The sequence below is a fragment of the Candoia aspera genome, chromosome 3 (assembly GCF_035149785.1).
Source record: "Candoia aspera isolate rCanAsp1 chromosome 3, rCanAsp1.hap2, whole genome shotgun sequence".
Classification (NCBI taxonomy): domain Eukaryota; kingdom Metazoa; phylum Chordata; class Lepidosauria; order Squamata; family Boidae; genus Candoia; species Candoia aspera.
The window spans coordinates 169713977-169732346 of record NC_086155.1 but is presented as its reverse complement, the minus strand read 5'-3'; positions in this window follow the sequence as shown (position 1 = coordinate 169732346).

Sequence of the window (18370 nt, the reverse complement as noted above, 5' to 3'; positions counted from 1 at the left end):
GATCGAGTGGAACATAGCAAGTTGCTAGATATTTTGAAAAACTAGGATTGCATTAAAGGGACGCGGTGGCGCTGCGGGTTAAACCGCTAAGCTGCCGATCGGAAGGTCGGCGGTTCGAAACCGCGCGGCGGGGTGAGCTCCCGTTGCTCGTCCCAGCTCCTGCACACCAAGCAGTTCGAAAACATGCAAATGTGAGTAGATTAATTGGTACCGCTTCGGCGGGAAGGTAACGGCGTTCCATGAGTCATGCCGGCCACATGACCACGGACGGGTCCTTAGGGACAACGCCGGCTCCAAGGCTTAGAAACGGAGATGAGCACCGCCCCCTAGAGTCGGACACGACTGGACTTTACGTCAAGGGAAACCTTTACCTTTACCTTAGGATTGCATTATAAACATACACAATGTGATGAATTTATTTATTTATTTATTTAATTTTATTTAATTTACTAAATTTATTTAATAAGAATGGAACAATGGTAACTACTTAAAAGCATCTGTAATTTATGGAAGGAAGAGAGGAGTGACTGCAGCTACCAATGCTATTTTGGCATGTCTCTAGAGGCACAGCCCCAGGAATCAAAGGAAAGTTTCAGGAAAGTCCGGAACAGAGGCTTGTAGTAGAATCCTATATTCTGTATTGAAGTTCTTATGATAAAGGGACAAAATTCATAAACGCTATGTTCATTGAAAACAGCTTTTCCTGTATCTGGGGTCCTTTAAATATACTGGAGTTCAAGACTCATATTCCTGAGTCAGGATGGCCAAATGTGAGGTGAGGGATTACGAGACCTGGTCTAAAACTTGTGGAAGACAGTAAATTTGGGAATGCTGATCTCAGGCATACAATTATCACAGGTCACCATATAATTCAGGCCAAGCATATAGTTCAGGCCAACATAGATTAGATTCTCAGTAAGAGATGGAGTGGCTTGCTGATTAAATCTTGTGTCTAGTATACATATCTGCTGTACATTGTTAAGTTATTTCAGAAAATATCTGCCAGTTTTAGGGATGATAATTCTGAGGCTGAAGATTTCTTTGCTAAAAGCCAATTCAACACAACAAAACAAAACAAAGCCACAAATTTTACTGAAGGAAGTCAGACACTGATTACAGGTTAACAGTGAGTGTTAAGTTATTTGTTATTTATTTATTTAATATCCCTCCTTTATTATTTTTATAAATAACTCAAGATGGCAAACATACCAAATACTCCTTCCTCCTCCTATTTTCCCCGCAAGAGCAACCCTGTGAGGTGAGTTGGGCTGAGAGTGAATGACTGACCCAAGGTCACCCAGCTGGCTTTCATGCCTAAGGCAGGACTACAACTCACAGTCTCCTGGTTTCTAGCCCAGCACCTTAACCACTAGACCAAACTGGCTATACCAGAGCCAGAAAATTCTTCAAGTAAAAGGAAAAACAACAAAATAATTTCAAATATTACATGAAGTATAATAAAGGTGTGCATTACTACCCTTGCTATTTAATATCTATTCTAAAGCTATTTTCAAAGAAACTTTAGAAGAATTACAGGCAGAAACATTTTTTGTTGTTTATTCGTTTAGTCGCTTCCGACTCTTCGTGACTTCATGGACCAGCCCATGCCAGAGCTTCCTGTCGGTCGTCAACACCCCCAGCTCCCCCAGGGACGAGTCCGTCACCTCTAGAATATCATCCATCCATCTTGCCCTTGGTCGGCCCCTGGCAGAAACATTAATGGTGTAATAATAACCTAGTTATGCTATGCAATTTTGTACCATTCATTTAGCAAAGAGTGAGCAAGTTTACAAATTTTATTCAGTCATGTATTGAATTAATCAACTGCATTAATCTTATAGGCTAAATTGAATGCAAGTAAAAATAGCCGTTATCAGCAGAAATAAAATTCCTGAGCCCAATATTATGCCTTCAGGAAAACAAGTGCAGAGGGTACAACGATATAAATACTTGGGCTGTATTTTGAATGATAGATGGGATCATAGCATGGAAATAAGGAACAAGGCTGACCAGTTGAGCATAACTTTTGGAAAAATGTGTTTGCAGTGGGGACTTAAGATTGGAACTTAAGTATGCTGTTATTTCTTGTCAGTTATTTTGTATGGAATATCAACAACAACCTAACTGACAGTCAGGAGAACAGAAGGCTTTAAGAAGTGGATTTACAGAGAATTACTTAAAATATCACAGCCTGAATGGGTAGAAAAAAGAGCAGTCCTCCAAAGAATGGGCAAAGATAGTGAGATTGTGAATAACATCAGAAAAAGGTAACTGGAATTTCTAGGACACATGAAATGCAATGATAAATATCAACTACCTCAATTACTGCCATCTTTAACTCTCAACTTGGTTGCACTCCCCTGAGCAGAGTTGGTGCACAGTTTGGGGCTCCTCCTGGACTCATAAGTCCTACTCAAGGAGCAGATAGCAGCCTGCTGGAGGGGCGGGGTGGCTTTTTCCCAGATCCATCTTGTGCAACAATTTCACCCATTTCCTAGACTAGGAGGCCCTGCTCATGGTTGCTCATGCTTAGTCATTTCCTGATTAGACTACTAAAATGTGCTCTATAAGGGGCTCCCTTGAAGACCGCCCAAAAGCTTCAACTAATCCTGAATGCAGTGGTGTGTCCTGTTCTGGGCATCCTAAGCTATGCCCTCTGGGAAAGGCAGTTCCTCAAATAACCTTGCCCCATGCCATGTATAGCTTTAAAGCTGAGAATTGGCAAATTTAATTGGCCCCAGAAGGCGTTTGGAGTTAGGCTGCACTAGCCCCAAACCCCTTCTGGGGGCAATTAAATATGCCGGTCATCAGCTTTAAAGCTATACATGTCATGGGGCATGGTTATTTGAGGAACTGCCTTTCTCTGAGGCTATCTGCTCATCCCACCAGATCAGATAGGGTGAACATGCTCTAAGTCCCCTCTATTAAACCATGTCACCTGGCAGGACCTAGGAGGTGGGCCTTCTCTGTAGCAGTGCCTGGCCTATGGAACATCCTCCCCCATGAAATTCAGAAGGCCCCTACTCTCCTGGCCTTCAAGAAGGCTATTAAGACTGGCTCTTCCTCCAAGCATTGGGACAGGATGAGAGCTGAACATTTGGGATAGGGCTGTTACGGCACTTAGGTTTTATTATTCATTGTTTTGTTATTTTTTTATGTCATTGTGAGTTACATTGTATAAGATGGGCAGCCATATACAACTTTTAAACAATCAATCAATCAATCAATCAAATGCTGTGCTGTAATCTAACAAATGTCCTAGCTGAAAAATTGATGTACATGGTTTGGCAAAAATACAGTTCCCTTGTTTCAGAGAGTTATATAAAAACGAAAACAAACAAAAAATCAAATAGCACTGGTAATCTCCAACTTCTTATAGGATAAGGCACTAAAAGGAAAAGAAGTGGCCTTCTTTTTCTAGGAACTGTGTTTCTTGGCTTTCCTCTTATCTGCATTTGATCTTCCTGCTTGTTTAAGGCATAGTGCTATGAAAAAGGGAATTGGATAGAAATAACAGTAAGACAAAAGAAGTGCTCTCCAAATGCCTTTCTTTTCATCTTCTGTTGTGAATCATGTAGTAAACAAATGAAATAAATATTTATTTAACTTTCAAAGCAATTCTATGTGTTTTATCACCTCCACAAACTTTATCATATTTTACTGTCCAAAGTTCTATTTTCCTTTTTGCAGCATTCTCTTTTTCCAACAACATTATTTACCCCAAGTGAGAGAGATCTCTTAGTTGGAACTTGCATTTCAAAATAAATCATATTATATTGCATTAGAAACGGACACTTCTTAGTTTGATAGAGAATGCTGGACAGAGCGTTGAGGACGTCAGAATATAATTTTGAGAGCACTGATGGGTTGAAGCCAGCTTGAACTTTGAAGAAACATTGGCCAGTAGTGGAAAACAGGGAAGGACTGAGCTATTTTTTATTTTCCAAACTGATATACTAATGGGATAAAAATTATCCTTAAGTTTTCACATTTCTTTGAATTTTGTGATACAGTGCTATAAGCCCCCCAAAGCATATTAAATGCATGTCTTAGGAAAAATGCATACAAAGATGTGTAAATGTTTGCTGACACATACAGTACATATTTAAATATATGTTCCTAAATTATGTACAAAAATGTATCTGTTGGGAAAATGTACAAAAATGCATTATCTACATTCAATTCAAAGCTTTATACTGCTTCCCCAGATATTATTCTTCCAAGTAAATCTGTTTTTCAATAGCAAAATGTTTTTATATCAGCACATTCTTATTGTTTGCTTGCATTATTGTGTTCTCTTAATTGCTTCCTCACTTAACTGCTAGTACAGGACTGTGTTTACTACATCAGAAGTCTTACAGTATGGTCCCAGATACATATGTGTTCTTTTAAAAAGTTTTCTTAACTGAAATTAATTTTTCCCCTTCTGGTAATAAATAGTTTAAATTTTGTGGCTTTATTTCTACCAGAAATTGTGATTGTTATGACAGTTTCAAATCACATATTGATTGGTCTTGGTCACAGTCTAAGAATTATATGTTATATGCAGCATTTAGTCAATGAGCAGATAATTCTCAGTTAGTACACTTTGTCTGACAAAGCACATCAACATCTGTCAAGATTCTGGTGCTACATAATATTAAGTTTGGCTCACAATTTATTTCTAATATCAGTTGCTTTTTCCAGAGACTAGCATACTGTGTAAAACGCTTGTTTTTTTTTCTCTTGCCTTTAAAATACCTTTGAGGAGGGACCTTAGCTCAATGACTGCCAATAATTTATATAATGATATATAAATTGAATATTACACATTCAGTTACAAATTAAAAGGATCACATAGAAGCTGATGGAAAATACCTCTGCCTGATGTTTGGAATGGTGGTTCTAGTCAAAACAGACCATTCTGAGCTTGGTAGCCAAAGAGTGACTTGTTTTGTGAGATGGGTGGCTATATAAATTTGATGGATGGATAGATAGATGATAGACAGAGACTGCCTGGAGAGGGCAGCTTCCTAAATGATAAAAGTTTGAATTCAGTTGGAGAGCAATTCTGCACTGCAGCCCTAAGCTCCTTGTCTCCCGTGTTGTTCCTGAAGCTGACTTCCAGTGGTTGGGCAGTGGGGCTCAGTTGGTGCTCAGTGCAGACTGCAGCTGTTGTTTGCTTCTTGCCCTTTCATCAGAGCAGAGATAGGGGCCTGTCTACAAAGGCCTGTCTTTTTCACTGAAGGACTGTTTTTTCCTCACTAGCCCTCATAGCTTTCCTTTGCTTTTTCAGTTGTTTGTACACATGGAGGCCTTCACACCCCTTCCCACATTTTCTCATTTAAAACTTATGCCAAACCCTTCTTTTTCTTTTTTCTTTTTTCTTTTTCTTTTTTAACCTTGATTGCACTGTTGGTGCTCTGGTGCAATAATGATGAAAGCAACAGGAACAGTTTATTATTTCATTCCATTGTAGCTCCAGATAAACTTTGTGGCAACGACAAACTGATTGTCCAGGTTCACAGAAGCAAAGCAGTAGCATTCGTTGAACTGTTGTAGCTTTGTTCCAACATGCCTGCACTGCAACTTAAAGATTAAAAGAAGAAAGGAAAGGAAAGGAAAGGATATAATTGCAGTACTGTGGGCACAAGATGGGAAAGAAAGGAGACTATGCTTCACAGTGCTTGGCCAGAAATTGAAAGGGTGCCCCCTGCTAGATGTAAGGGTAGAATGGAGACATGCAAGCAAAAGAGGTGGAGACAACATTTGTTATTTATTTATTTTTAAGACTTATATAGTAGCTTATCTTACATACCATACCATAACCCTAACCATAATCCTGGGCAGCTCACAGAACAAGAAAACCATAAAAAACATAGTGGAACTTGCCAGCCACCCGAAAGCAGCGGTCACCCCCACATCCACATTTAACTGCACTGAGCTCCAGTCCCACTCTGTTCTAACATTTGCAAGATATTGATATAGATATTTAAATATAGATGCCCACCTACCAGAAAGAACTCTGGCTGGCAAACAAACAAACAAAAAAAACTATGACATAATTAAAACAAACAAAAAAACATTTTAAACAACACTCAAGCCCTAATAAAACTTGTACCCATCAGTCGGAGTATGGTGACTTCATCAAGTCTGGGTCCCAGTACCTGGGGGGAAAGCCAGGTTTTCACTGTTTTCCTGAAAGTCAACAGGGTTGGGACCATCAATATCTCTGGGGAGAGGCTATTCCATAAGACAGGCACCATGACAGAGAAGGCATGTCTCCAAGGCCCCATCAGGTGACGCTGGGGATGATGGCCCGTACTGGTAATGGGGCAAGTAGAAAGTGAAAAAGGTACAGATCTTGTCTTAGTCATATTAGGAACGAATATATTTGTATGGTTTTTTTTTTAACTGAACTTGCAAGAACTATTCAAAGAGCAGTGTTGATTATGCAGACTTGATTATGCAGACTTGATTATGCAGACTAGACTGGAGTGGCTAAATGCTCATTATCATTAGGAAGAAGCTGATTTATAATTAATAAACTTCTTTCCTTTTCTGGATGAGGAGAACATGTAATTGAGATATTATGTGCTAATTAGACCCATTATTTTCTTTTAAGCATTTATATTCCAATTCCTAGCACCAGAAAAAACATAAAAATATTTAAAAAGTCCCGCTGAGTCCAATCCAGCATCCTGTTTCTCACAACTAATCAGATGCATCTGCTCATCCTATAAACAACAGATGATTACAATATAGCAGAGAAGGTATGATCAGAATAGAATGCAGTATTCCAGATGTGGTTAGCTGTCACCTTATACCTTTTGAAAAGCGTTTTACCATACTTTCTGTTTTATTTTTCATTCCCCTTTCTAGCATGGAATTTGGGTTTGGCTACAAATCTACAAATGCTACAAATCCTGATTTGAGAGGCACTGCCTTCCATGTATTTGGGGGATTCTCTCAGCATCCAAGACTTTTATTATCTGTTCAATGAAAACTGCCTGGACTCTGTCACATTCAAATTGTGGCAGGGTTAATGTTTCACATGCAGCTGCTGCCATTTGCTAATTATCTGGAACAAGGTATTCCATCCATTCAGGGATTCCTGCTATTAAAGGAGACCTAACCTGATTTAGGATGAATACTTAATGGTCCATTTTATTACTTAGACACATTACTGTGCTCTTCAAAAGTAAAGCCTGTTTGATGAACCACTCAAAAAACTCTTTTGTTTGTTTATTAAGGTGGTCTGCACATTTAGGTTGCACTGATTTCCCAAATAGTTTTTACCCATAATTTAAATTAGACTCACAGCATATTCTATTCCAGAGCAATGACTATATTTAAACATAATACACTCTTATGTCTTTTTTAAAGGATAAATAAATGACAAATGTACAGGATACACATAAGTTAAATATGATGACCACTAGCTGTTATAAAGCTGTTTTCCTCAGATTTGGTAAGGAAATATGAATATGGAGCGTTTCTACTGATCTGACTGCAAAATTTTAAAATGAAATACAATCTAGTTCAAGATCAAAAGCACCAGAGATTAGAAAGGAGCTAATTCATAGACATGCTGTCATTGCATTTCCCAGTATCCAGACTTGATGAAATTGGGTAGCCACCTAGCACACTGGTTTTCTGTACTCCAGTGTTAGTTTAGGATTACACAGTCTTATTGTGACCTAAGAAACCTTATCCATGTGTCTTTCAGCATGAACAAATGGCAGTGATACAATTATTACACAGTACTCACAAACCAAAGAACGGGTTGTGGTAAACAAGTAAACAAAGAACTTTAATTATGTTTTTATATAGCCAATCATACAAGCAAATACTAAATTGCATTGTCATTTGAATAGAATTCCTTGTGAGCATGGTACTCCATCATACACTGTTTGTTATAGTACTTACAACCAATAGAGAACCAGACAGGAATTACATAAAATAAAAGCCATTTTTTAGAGAATGTGTTTTTTCAACTTCTTACGTCCTGTATTTCTTCTAATTCAGCAGTGTAGTTGTGTGTGTAGAACTTGGTGGGCTGCTGTTCCATCAGTCTGAGTCCTCTTTTTGCCCATGTTTACAACAATCCAAATCAGTCATGAGTGATCTGTATCCTGGTGCACATTGTCATTTGCTCCTGCTCAGCTTCTATTGCCAGAAGGAATGGTGGAAATGGACTCCTTCCCCTTCTGGTTGGTCACTGTAGATACGGGAAATATACGGGAACATCCTTCATATGTTCCTGATTTCAATTCTTTTCATTACTCATAAATAATATTCTTGGTTAGGGTAATGGGAATAGAAGTTCGAAAGTATCTGGGAAAAGATACACTATCCATTCCTGACTAGTTTCAAATTCAGACCAGGAACTCCAAAACATTCTCTTTCTAACAAGCTGGGGTCATAACCACTTGCTGTTGCCCATGTTCTCTGGCTTGTTTGGAACAGTCAAATCAGGGATCAGAGTCAATACTTAATAAGCCATGGAAGCCATGGAAGCAACTTTTACAGGTTTTTTAAAGATTTGTCCCCACTAAAATGCTATTTTTTTAATTATTGAACTGGAATTCTGAGTTAATCATCACAATTCTGCAATACTTATTACAATTCTGAAATGCAAGTGTTGTTGTTTATTCGTTTAGTCGCTTCTGACTCTTCGTGACTTCATGGACCAGCCCATGCCAGAGCTTCCTGTCGGTCGTCAATACCCCCAGCTGCCCCAGGGACGAGTCCGTCACCTCTAGAATATCATCCATCCACCTTGCCCTTGGTTGGCCCCTCTTCCTTTTGCCCTCCACTCTCCCTAGCATCAGCATCTTCTCCAGGGTGTCCTGTCTTCTCACTATGTGGCCAAAGTATTTCAGTTTTGCCTTTATGCAAGTGTAGTCTCCAATTATTGAATTATTCTTTATGTTTCTTGCCTGAACTCTTCTATCTAGTCCCGCATGCATTATTGCACCCCTCTACCAGCCAGAAAAAAACTTCATTCATTTTCGCAGAGAGAAGAATTATGAGGGTAATACAGCTATATAGCAGATGCTGTCTCTACAGTGGAAATTAGTGAAGATGCTCATTCATTCAGAAATATGTGTGATTTATGTTATGGATCAGGAGATACCCAGAATGAATTTGGGCACTCTGAAAAGTGCAGTCTAGAGTCATGCTGTTTAAGCATAAGGTTTTCTGTTAAAAGCAAATGAAGAATTGGGAGATCTGAGCAAACATGAATTACACACACACACACACACACATGACATACATACACACACACACACAAACATGCTTGAGAATTTCTTTGTTCTTATCCTTCAAGGCAGAAGTAATTCTGCTATGAGAAAACAGAATTGCCAAGAAAGAAACAGGAGGCTTTGTGTAGTAGATGGTTCTCAGAGATTACAGACCCAGCTGGGCAACCTTGGGCCAGTCCCTCTCTCTCGGCCCAACTCACCTCACAGGGCTGTTGTTGTGGAGAAAGTAGGAGGAGGGAGGAGTATTTGGTATGTTCACCACCTTGAGGTATTTATAAAAAATAATAAAGGTGGGATAGAAAACAAACAAACAAATAAATACCTTGTGTACCTCACACAGCTACTACTATTTCCATCTAGTTGCTTAGAAAAAGCAGCAGTTTGTGTGATAGCCCTGCTCAGTTTCACAAGATCTTTACATTTTACAAGATTTAGTGGCCTTGTGAGATTCTACCATTTCACAGATGTTTTTATGTTTTTAATTTAATTTAATTTAATCTTAGGTGGAAACCCTGATACACTTGGCTACCATGTAGCTGAATCTTGTAATACTGATTCAAAACAAAAGCATAATTTCCCATAATGCCATAGAGAAGGAAACCTTTTTCCATAGCTTGCTGAGTCTAAAAGGTTCTTGGGATTTCTTCCCAACCCCAATCTTGTTAATAAAGATGTAATGTAAGTAAAGCAGTGGGTTATTCTTTCACATCTTATATCTGAGGTAATTTTTTAAATTAATGTTATGAAAAACTGTTTTGTCCTTAGAAGTGCTTTAAGGGGGCAGGAGTTTGCAAACTGCAAGAGTTTTTAACTTACTTTAACTTATTAAAATAATATTTAAGACAATGCTTTAAACCATTTAGAACTGTTCTCAAGCAAGGTGACATAACTGTATTTTACATAAAAATACTGCAAGCAACTAATGCACGTTGTGATTTCTTAGATTATTTACAGTCTCTGGAGAGAGAGAGAGAAAAAAAAAAGACTATGTGAAACTCCATAAAAGAAAGTATATAAAAACCATAAAAATCTTTCCAGAAGTATAGTAGTAGAAATTTTAATGCTATATACATAGCTTCAAATATCAAGATATCTACTGGCCTCTAACTAATATTTTTGGTTTCTGAAACAAATTGGATCACATCTGCCAGATGCTCCTGAGACTCCTATTTCATAGAAAGGCATAATATTTTATCAGTGAACATCTGGATTATTGAAGGACCAGATGAGAGAGTTGGTTGAGAATACATGTACATGTAAAGTCAGTTGCTCTAAAAGAAACATCCTGGCAATAAATCCAGATTGGCATGCTTCTCAGAAAGTTTATATTTTATGCCATTGTTTGGACCAAATGTTTAATTTTAAAGGTCTCCTGAGGACTACAGTAAATGTGATTGTAACATGGAGACCTCACTTGAGGTTGGGGCTGACATTTTTGGCTGGTGTTTAAGAAGTTTTCATGAGAGCTTGATAGAATATAGTATAGCAGAGTTTAACACACATATTTTCATTATTTTAATTTAAAGACCCATCTAAATTGGCATTCTCTTGACAAATTTTGGAAATGTATTATTGAGAGGGTTCAATGCATATAAAATAACTGCTTAGGACAGAATGGAAGTCACAGATTATGAGGGGTGTATCCTGCTTTGTATCTTATTGGTAAGCAGTCAAATTGAGGGATCATCCTTGATGGTCCATGTGAGTATATACTGTAAACAATAAGGAGTCCAAAACTAATACAAACTGAATTCCTTTCTGATTTTTTGACTTCTGAATGGGAATTTCATCCCATTTTTGATAGGGTTGTGAAAACAAAAGGTATGTTTTATTGTTTCTGTACTATCGGGACATGTGGAAAAAGGACTGATGCATGTGAATGAACTCAAGGGAAGAGCCAATTGCATGTTTGAAGACTTTTTTCCTTTAGAGTTGAAAATGTTGAAGTAATTGATGTGTCTTTATAGCCTCTCACAGAGCTGGATAATATTGGGACAGGCACTCAGGATTGATAATCTTTAGAAAACCATTGATAGCAGATAAAGCAAACTTGTGTGAATAATACAGCTGTTGTTCATACTTTATTGAATGACATAGTAAAATAATAATCCTTCATATTCAACCCTGTGAAAAAGTCAATGTAATACAGCTTGTTTTTTTTTTTAAATCTAGTTTCTCCATGGCATGTGTTATTATCAGAGCATGCAATTATTCAGAATATGAATAGAGGGTATTACTAGCATAAGAAACTTCAACTCAAACTCAACAAACCAAGTTTTTTTTTAATATGTTTTATAAAATTGAGATTACTTTTGATAATAATAAAGCAACAGTTTAAAAAGTTATTGATGAATGTGCATTTTATAGAAAACAATCACATGTATAATTTTCTGCTCTTGCTGATATATGAAAAGTAGAATTTGTCAAATGCTGACAATTCATTTCCAAGGATATATCTGTAGTATCTTCAGTAACTCAGCAAGATACTTCTGGCAAGCAAAAATAATCATGCTTCAAAGGAGAAATTTGAAACATTTTTCATTAGTAGAATAGTGCAGGCAATCTATTTCATTTAATAGGAGGTGAGGAGCATTAAGTATACAGCTTTGAGCTGTATAAAGTAAAGGCAAGATATAAATTTAATAATAAATATATACATTTATATATTTATTATTTAATTAGTTTATAAATACATCTATTAAACATATATCTGTATCTGCACCAAAAAATACTGAGTCCTGACCAAAATATTCCCACCGTCTTCCTTTTTATCTGACTGCTGAATCAATTTGATTGATTAATCAATCAATCAATCAATCATTTGATTCCTGAATCATTTGATTGCTGAATTAATTAACCAAAACTGGCTAATTTGGTGACATTTGGTCACAAGTCACCATTTACTTCATAGTTTAGAATTCAATGCAGTATTTATGTTTACTGCAAGCTAAATCAGTTTGAAAATTCTGCAGCACTAGCAGATACAAGATAAACACATAGCTAATAAAATAAATGCATGGCTCATAATATAATTATCCCTCCAGCACATATTTCAAAACATCAATACATCATTGAGCATTAGGTGAAGGTTTGAGCAAAGAGGTAGGCTTTCACCAGATGTCAAAAACATTAAATGCATTATCACACCATGGCTGCACCTTAAGAGGATGGAAATAGCTGACTAGTTCAGAAGAAATGATTTGAGGTCTGTTTCCACTGCCATTCCCTTAACATGCCTCAGGTGCTTTAATGGTATATTTGGTCCTCATAGAATAAAAACATTAAAGCTCCAGGTATGGCAAGCACTGGTCTGCGCTGATATCGGCTGTGTTAGCCCCTCCTTTACAGGCCTGCATCGTGATGCCATTGTGGGACAAGGCTAGCCTAGCAATGTCACTGGACATGCTCAGATGCTGCAGAAGCACATCTTCCTTGCTTGCAAGCAAGAAACTGGCTTCTTTTCTGCTGTTGATTGCCAATTGCCACCTAAGGGAAGAGTAGCTGGTAAGAAATAATTAAAGCTTGCTTGCTTGCTCATTTATTAATTTACTGTCCTCTGTCTTTATTTTAAAGGACATTTTTAAAAACCAAGTTATGTTAATTAATGTTACTGGCTATAGTATTTTACTGGCTGTTCCTGAGCATGAGTCTATTCACTGGTACATCTTAAAATATATGAACAAATTAATTAAATGCCATTTATTTGGACGGTAAAGCTATTTATTTAAAGCACATATTTAAATTTCCAGTGCAATAGTGTTACTTTCTGCACTTTTAATGTTCTGCCAAAGCTGTGTGTTCTGCTGTAACACAGACAAATAAATATGATTTGATGAACTTATTTTCCTTCCTGGATACGCTGTTCAAAGATTTGACTGATCTGACTACGTGATCAGCTACACTATAGTTCTCAGGTACTGATTCGTTAAGCATCCACTTTATTTTGTGGCCTAATATTGTCCCAAGAAGAAGTACTATATACATTATATGTAGTAATATTACCTACGTTTTGATTAAGAGATGCAAATCTATTCTCTCAGCCTTCACAATATACTGCACTATACAACACTATGAATGCACGTTGGACTATTAGCCCAGTAGAGCTATAACCACCTCTCTCAAGAAACCTGTGATTTTGTACTTCACAGAGAATTCTACATTCCCTAACAGAGAATGATAATTATTTTTGAAAGGCCTGTAAATGAGAAAGAAGGAATGATTAATATGCCAGCTAAGTCTGTATCTATTAGGCTTTTAGGCAGAACAATAACAAAACTTCTTCTTAGTTCTGTCTTTAAAGCCAGCCTGTGAACTCAGTGTAATGTGGATCTTTATGTGGCAAAACCAGCTGTATCGACATACAAGACAGAAGTAGTACACAGGTCAGGAAAAACTTAATATTTGAAAACAGCTCAAAGAAGACTGAAGATGACTGACTTTGGTGTGTGGCAGAACAGAACATGTATACCCATGGCACAGAAGGACATGAGGAAAATTGCTGGCTGGCTCCCTGCACCAAAGCACTACATGCTGTAATTTTTTACTGCAGTACACTGGAAATTATGCTTTGGAACTGCACCATGCATCCTGACTTTGGAGCTGTTAGACTAGAGCTTGATCAATTACGAGATCTAAATGTAGATTATTCATTCAATTGTATTAAGCAATTACATGGGAACAAGGGAAATTCTTGGCTTCTTGGCCGAAACGCTTAAACAAAGCAACATAATACCTATAATAAAAGATACTACAAGGACAGTTCATAGGAACTGTAATTAATTCTCAGTTTGCATAGTTTTGTTGTATTTATGTTCTGCAAAAGTGAGATATATACTGAGAAGAAGGGTGGCTTTTTAAATGAAAGCAGTCTTCCGAAAATGTTGCATGCATTTCAGGAATTCAACCACACATTTATCTTTGCAGGAGGTTTTTGACACTAGTGAAGCAATGAAATCTGCAAAAGTCCCTGTGCTAAGCAGGATCCCTACGGAGTAGTAGATGACAGACTATGTATAGTGATAGACTATGTAAGAGACATTTGAAAAAGGATCCCTACCCTCATCATATTATGAGGTTTATATTTTGGTCATTTTGAGAATGGGAAAGGATCCCACAAACTGTGCAAGTTATAGTCTGATTATCTTTAGTAAATGTACTGTAGATGTCAAAATTCTGATAGTTACCGTGCAACAAAGATTACAGAAGATATTACTTTCAATAATTCACCCAGCACAATGTGGCTACTTGAAAGGATGTCAAGCCTCTGACAATATTAGATGATTGGAGGATATTTTGGCATTTTATTCTGATAATAATGAAGCAGTCATAATAGCTTTGTAAAGATGCAAAGAAAACCTTAAGGTTTTGGAACAAGTTATGAAAAAAGCGGGGTTCCATCAAATTTAAAACTTGAATTAAAAATTATTCTAAACCTTCTGTTTGGGTAATTACCAATAGGATTATTCCCCCTGTAATTAAAATGTGATATGAAATGCATCAAAGATGCCTCTTACCTACTTTAATATTTAATTTAGTGTTGGAACCTTTGGCAGGCTTAATAAGATACTCTGATGACATTCAGGGTACTTGGATAGCAGGAATTAAACATAAATATTTTGTCAATCGGTGATAAGGTATGTATAGAAGTACATAAGAATGACTTTTGTTTCTCATCTAGATTCTATTACATACTGGGGATAATTCTTCCTAGACAAATAAATAGGGACATTAAAAGGTAGATGAAATTTCCAATGAGTCTGTGGGGAAGAATAAATGTAATGAAAATGAACATGGTTTTAAATTTTATATATACAGTATATTGAGAGTAATGGCCATGTTGATTGCACTCAGATACTTTAAACAATTAGATAAGTTAATCTTTAATTTTTAATGGTATTGTAAGATCCTATGGAAGTCTTTTAAAAAGCTTTGTCTCTCATATGATCAGAGGCTTTAATTTTCCTGATTTAAATATACCATTAACTTCAGTGATAGTAAATATGTAATTTGGACTATGGACACTATGGACCCAAAAGGTAAAGGTAAAGGTTTCCCTTGACATAAAGTCCAGTTGAGTCCGACTCTAGGGGGCGGTGCTCATCTCCGTTTCAAAGCCTTGGAGCTGGCGTTGTCATAGACACTTCCGGGTCATGTGGCCAGCACGACTCACGGAACGCCGTTACCTTCCCGCCGAAGCGGTACCAATTAATCTATTCACATTTGCATGTTTTCGAACTGCTTGGTGTGCAGGAGCTGGGACGAGCAACGGGCGCTCACCCCGCCGCGCGGTTTCGAACCGCCGACCTTCCGATCGACAGCTCAGCGGTTTAACCCGCAGCGCCACCGCGTCCCTATATGGACCCAAGGGACTGTTATTATCTGGCATCCTTGGCAAGTACAGATAGTCCTTACAGATAGCCCTACCAACCGCAATTGGGACTGGCCACTCTGTTGCTAAGTGATGCAATTGTGAAGTTAAATGTCACATGACCAAGCCTACTTACAGTGTCAGTTCTGGCTGCAGTCATTAAGCAAATCACCATGCTTGCTGAGTGTGACATCACGTAACCACAACTTGTGACTTCCTGCCAGCTTCCCCATTGACTTTGCTTGTCGGAAGCTAACATGAAGGTTGCAAATGGCGATCACATGACTGTGTGTGGCTGCTGCAACAGCCGCAACTTCGAGGACCAGTTTTAAATCTTGTTTTTCAGCGCCATTGTAACTTCAGATGGTTGCTGAAGAAGCAGTTGGTAAGTGAGGACTATCTGTATTGGGTTCAAAGTACATTAGGATTTTTGTGGTATTTCCAAAACTTAAAGTAGTTACACCTATTTCAGAGTTATTGGATAAGAAATTAAAATTTGACTTTAGATCTCTTAAGTAGTAGATGCTTTGGAATAATCCTTATTTTAAAATGATAGGAAAACAGTTAAAAAAAACTACCTTGGAAATTATTAATAATATTTTCAAAAGTTTTTAAATGTTGCAAAAGTAATACAATTTACCAAAAACTATTCCATGGAAATATGTGCTGTTAAAGCCGTGGTGATGTTTCTTTATTGGTTTGGATTCTTTAACTGCCTCTGAAATAGTGGTGGCTCTGAATGTCTTGGAGAAAGTTAGAAGCTAAACCAACAATCCAATATTAACAACAATTTTTAAAAAATTACCAAAAATAGAAAGAGCATAATATACAAAAAGTTTAGAATTTAGAATTGGAGTATTCTATACTGGTGACCACAGGTTTTTAACAACCATTAAATATATTTATTGTGGTTTGAAAACAAGATTAGTTATAAAAAAGTCTTTTTTCTAGTTGATTGGACTCCCCAATGGCTGTTCAAAAAAGGTTAATTATTATACATTCTATGTATATTCAATATGAAATAAATGTGAGGGTACATGAATGTGAAGGTACATGAATGAGTCCTCCTTTTGGGGGGGAGATGGGCGGTAATAGAAATTTGAATAATAAATAAATAAATAAATATTTGCTTTGATAGTACCTTTTAGGTTAGCCCAGTGTTTTCGAACTTGGCAACTTTAAGTGGTGTGGAGTTCAACTCCCAGAATTACCCAGCTAGCATGGTCCACACCTCTTAAAGTTGCCAAGTTTGAAAAACACTGGGTTAGACAGTATTACTATGGTTAAGCATGTCCTTGGGAAGAATTTAACATTCAAAGATGTGAATGTATTATTAAATTATATCCACCAGATTTGAAAGCTGTTCATTTATGAAGAGCATTAGATATAGAATATAGATCTAGAATATCTAAGTGACTATGTATTCTTGCAAGGCCATACACAATCAAGGTTGTCTTATTTGTCACCTCTCAGCATTTGTATTGGTTCATTAGTGACAAAAAGGAAATATGAGACAATAGTTTGTTCCTGTATTTAAAACTGAGTTGTAGTAATTTGCATACAGATGTAATTTCTATTCTGATACTATAGCAAAATATTTTTCTTTTATACCTTTTTCATATCTGTGTTAATTTGTCCTACATAGATATTTATATGTAATACTGTTTAAATTGTCTGAAAATTAATATACATTGGATGGGATTCTTAGAGTTTGTATTCCTAGAATAAGAACGATCATATTACAGAAAAGCATGAGCCCATGGGTGATTATCAAAAAAAGCTAATTGTAAAACATTGCTTCTAATTTTTGTAGAGTCTTAATTTACAATCTGCATGACGAGATGCTTTGGGACCAAGCTTTAAACTTTGCATGCAATATATATAGATGTCCTTTGTTTTACTACATGAATGTCAATACAGATTTTATGTAGTTCACCCCTGCTCCGACCTCTCTTTTTCCATATGAGTTACATGACACTGAGATGTTTCACAGAGATTATTTTTTTTCTTTTTGGAATATGCATAGGCAGGAAAACTGGGTTCCCTTAGCAACAAGAAATTTTTTTATGAAAACTCTTAAACTCCTTCCGGTATTTTTTTCTTTGTTGGCCCAGGGATATTTAAAGCATACTACTGTAGAGAAGTCGAATATATCAAACAACCAGGCTAGAGATGAATAGATTCATGGATACAGTCTGATAATGGATTTTCTCCCTTCTGCCAATTTCTAGGTTGCAAGGCCCAAGAGGCAGGGATCTATCATTTCATAATTTGTAATGGATTTGAATGGATGATGCCATGGAATTAATAAATACTTTTTACTTCTGGATTAAATATAAATACTATAACTTATCAGTGATCATTATATTCAGCTCAGAGAAAATTTATGGGCAAATACAACTTTGCATTTACTGCATATTATGTATAGATTTAAAGCTTAAGCATGGGGTTTAGAATTTGTATATTAGAGCTGTGCAGTGCTTCAAAAATAATTTGGAAGGCGTGTTTCAGAGTGCACAGAAACACAAATGTAGAATCAGTCTGCAGCTCTTTAAAGCAGTTGTATCTTTTCCTAGGAGTGTAAGGTGTTTCCCCCACCACTGGGGAAAAAATGGCTGCTTTAAAGAGGTTTTTCTTTTCAGATTTTTAAAAATCCTTTATTACTTTATAAGTTACTCAAGGCAGTGAACATACATAATACTCCTTCCTCCTCCTCTTTTCCCCACAACAACTACCCTGTGAGGTGGGTTGGGCT